This window comes from Diadema antillarum, unplaced genomic scaffold (genome assembly GCF_040938485.1).
Source record: "Diadema antillarum isolate AM-2024a unplaced genomic scaffold, OU_Dant_1.0 seq00000443_RagTag, whole genome shotgun sequence".
NCBI lineage: Eukaryota > Metazoa > Echinodermata > Echinoidea > Diadematoida > Diadematidae > Diadema > Diadema antillarum.
The window spans coordinates 82046-86269 of record NW_027271418.1 but is presented as its reverse complement, the minus strand read 5'-3'; the positions used below and the strand labels follow the sequence as shown (position 1 = coordinate 86269).

Genomic DNA, 4224 nt, shown 5'->3' with positions numbered 1-4224 from the left:
AAGTCCCCACACTGCCTGTATATTTGCACAATGATTTTATTAAGAAATAGATGCAATTTCCCTGTAAAGGCCATTTTTTTTTTTTTTTTTTTTTTGGGGGGGGGGGGGGGGGGGGGGGTCATGCCCATGACCTGAAAAACTTTGGGTCCTTGCCCCCTAACTAAACAAGGATGATCAACTCCTAGTTTGGCTGCTTAATTCTGTCCACTAGCTCTGGAGAAAAGTTGAAAATATTGAAGTTTTTTCAAGCTAGATGAATAAGATACCATGTATGTCACTTAAGTTTTCTGCTAAAAAGGGCTAAAAAAAGTTGTAGATCACATAAACTTATGAGTATAAACTTACATGTCCTTTTGCACCTTGTGTGGCATCTCACAAAGTGGGGTACTGCATTGCAACTGCCTTGGCTACAACGTCTTTTGCTCACTACTTGGGTATCTGAATTTAAAAAGAAAGCAAGAAGAATGTTAATCATATTATACGACGCAAATATATAACATCAAAAATTTGGCCCTCATCTTAATCTTTTAAGGGACTGAACTATTTTTATGTTTTTTTCTTGGCATTAATTTCTATTGCTATTCAGTACCACTGTTTCAAGTACATTTATTGCTACTTGAGCCAGATATCAGTTAATACATATGAAAATTTCATGCAGATAGGTTAAGTGTGAATGTGCACAGTTAGTAGAAAAATTTATACAAGATGTGATTATCCATTGAACTTCATGGCACATCAACTATTCATCATTGTGATGATCATATCATAAGTATTAGGACTATTACCAAATCAATATACATGTGGCCTGATGGGGCTACCAAGAAAATAAGTCAGCGTGGAGTCTTGTATGTTAACTCTGTTTACATGTTTCATACAAGTATATCAGTCTTTATTTTTAAATCTATAACCATCACTTCATTAACAATGTTATACTTACCGGTCCCTTCTACTTTCTTTCTTTCTTTCTTTCTTTTTTTTCTTTTTTTTTGTGGGGGGGGGGGGGGGGCAAATTTTAGTCTGTTGTTCTCTGTACTTGAGAAGACAATTAAAAAAAAAATGAACAGGCAAATTACATTGTTATATATTGGATGGAAATGTAGTACAAGACATGACAATGGGAAACTGGTATTCCAGACCAATTTTCAATAATTATAATAATAATATCTTAAATAATTGAACTTACGCTGTACAGTTTTCTGCTTCCATTTTCAACAATAAATATGCTACAATGATCTGGATGTGCAGATGTCTCCTCGGAACAGTCAGAACTCCTTCCCTCAGCTTTTGAAGTATCTCCTCCCCCTTGAAGTGATGTGTGTGTGTTGAATTCCTGGGCAAATAAGTAAAATTTAATGGTTTTATGAATCATACAAATGGCATGAGGATAGTAGGTCCCTCTAGTTTACATTATAAACTTGAAGTGCAAAATCATTCAACATACATATTTGACATAAGCAACAGCTCTACTTACACAACTCAAGACTGACCATAACATGGTTTTCACTTCTGTCGATACGGCAAGTACCCAGTACACATTTTTTCTTAAATACAAGTACTAACCTGTCAAGAAATCCATTTTCAGAGGGAAGGACAGCTCCAAAACTGCTCCATGAAGTATCTTGAAAATCATTTCTTCAAACAAAATAAAACCAACCAAGCATTCAGTCTCTTAATGTAGCCTCTTATGTAATTACTGAGACTCTAGAATGTAAAATAAATGTCAATCAATTTCAAACTAGTCTCCCTTCATTAATCATCGTGAAAAACAACAGAATAGCTTACAGCAGGGTTAGTGCAATGGAAGTCCATATCTCAGAGGCTCCTTCGCTGATGTTGGCCCGGTGTTTCCAGCATTCGTCAACCCTGAATTCAATGGCTAGTCGTTGACCACATCTGGTACTTTGCAATCTGGTGATCTGCACCCTCTTCGTGTGACAGAGACTGTACAGCTATCAATATCCGTCTTTGTGCTCCAAATGATGACCCCTACACCGAGTTCCTTTAAATCACCACCACTCCCAAAGAGCTGTCATGTATCTAAAGCTGGAGGAAAGTATGAAAACACAAGGTTCAGAAATGGATTTAGAACTCGATCATTTCCACAAGACAATATGCAGTTGTTTTGTCCACACAAATACTAAGTGAGCACCAATACAAAAGCTAGTACAGTAGGCCTAATTACTTTTTTAGCTACATCAGCATATCTAACGTTAGAAAGACCCAAAGATGATCTCTGCCAAATTTCAATACCTAATAAGGTCACCTGTAACTTTCATAAAAAAAACAATGTTGAAACATAGTACCCGTCATCGTCTGCTACAAGGGGGATCGATCTCCATGACGTGTGATGAGCACGCTGATCTTCAGCTAGAAGTGTGATGTCACAGTGGACCAACACTTAAAGATCCTATATGAAGGGAATAAATGTTCGTAAAATTCGTTTGTAGATGAAATATATGTTGGTAATTGACCAATTATGCAAAAAGTTTGGCTCAAATCCCCGCAAGCATCTAGATATCCGCTATTTGCAAGTCCCAAACATCCCCCTCCCTCCCCCTCGAAAACCAGCCACAGTACGGGACTCCAAAAGTTGTGACGTCACGCCAGGGTAGTTAGAGCCACGGGCCCCGGATGCTCTGTAGAAAAGCATTTGGCATCGGAAAGAATTTCTGTCAATTTTTTTTCAAAGTCTGAAATCTCTGCTATTTATACTTTTGACACCAACTCTTTACTGTTTGTCTACACTTAATAGTATTATCATGAACTGCTTCTTCTCAAACAATTATTTTGTATTACTATGATCTGCAACAAGCCCAAATTTCACACAATTATCACAATTTTCTCCTCATAGTTTTGGTGCGAAAGTAGATCCGGTCGGCCGTCGGTCGGTATGACGTATCACCTCGCAGCTCGTATCGTATGCATTGTACGTACGTACGTGCGGTTCACATTTGTATCATCGTAACTTTTTCATAGCGGTTCGTTTCGAAATTTCGCGTCGATCAATTTTGAGCTTTCACTCCTTCCGAAAATGGCCGAGAACAGTGAGTTATCAGAGTGATCTTTTTATGGACTTTGAGGAGTACGTTAGTGAAGAGGAATGAAGCGACAAAAGCAGAGAAGGGGACGAGAATATAGACGAGGACGATGGAAGTTGGGAAGATGTAAGCTGGGGAGAGGACGATGGAGAAGTGGGAGAGCAAGGTGCTGTCGACGTCAATCCAGCCGGGGAAGCAGCGGCAGGGCCACGGGTGCCGCAACCCTATGAGCCGCTGCCTTTCGATGGAGATGGAATGGCAAACGACGGGGATGCTCCTCGTCTCGATTTTAGACATATTCATTAAGACATATTTCAAATTTCATGGCGAAATGATGTTTCTATCTTGAGAAATTTAACTTTGAAATCACAGCAATATCACCCCATTTTTTTACGAGCACGCATGAAAATGTGACCCAAATCATGTTTGCAAACAACGCCGAAAAGCTGCATTCGCGTGTGGATCTCCAGCGATCAGATAATGAGCGTACAGCGGTTAGAAAATACGCGTAACAAGCGCAGAAGCCACTCCCCCTATGTGTTGTCATACCCTGTGTGCGCTGCGTGCGTACGTACGTGCTCGGTATTCAGTTTACATTCGATTCACATGTACCGTATTGAGCGCCCTACAACACGTACGAACCCCGCGTATGTATGCAGGCGCAGCTAGCTAGCAGCAGCTAGGCAGCCCCGCCGGTAAAATTCGGGGAGCCGAGCGGACGAGAGAGCATCGCGATTGCAAGCCAGGGCAGCCGGCATGGCGAGCATGGTTACGTTCGCACTTTGGCTAAGCGGACATGATTGTATTCACAACCGACTTCTCGGCTTTATAGTGCCAGTGACTCGAGCATCGCGAGTGCACTTTCGAAATATAAATGCCATATAAATGAACAACGATAAGATCATAACCAATCCACAAGTAAACTAATAATAGTAGACAGAAATTTAGTCTGGTTGTTTTGCAAGACGTACGTGATTTGTGAGCGTGACTGTATCCGATATGTACAGTACAGGGTGCGTGCTATGCTGTGATGCGTGTTGTAGGCCTATAGGAGCTATCGCAAGCGACACCAGCCCAGTTTCCTGCCTCGATATGCACATCATACACAACACATACACACACACACGTAGTGACACACACACACAGAGGTAGCTCTTTGCTGGCAGCATCTGGCGTCCGCACCGTA

General features: G+C 40.9%; 1 long non-coding RNA gene across 1 annotated transcript; it reads right to left on the bottom strand.

Annotated features, from left to right (window-relative positions):
- Positions 1-379: 379 nt before the first annotated feature.
- Positions 380-2158, bottom strand: LOC139732697 (uncharacterized). The gene is made up of 3 exons (XR_011711042.1): positions 1783-2158; positions 1184-1330; positions 380-438 (listed from the first exon to the last, which is right to left on the bottom strand). It is a non-coding gene; the product is annotated as an uncharacterized lncRNA (long non-coding RNA).
- Between the last annotated feature and the right edge of the window lie 2066 nt (positions 2159-4224).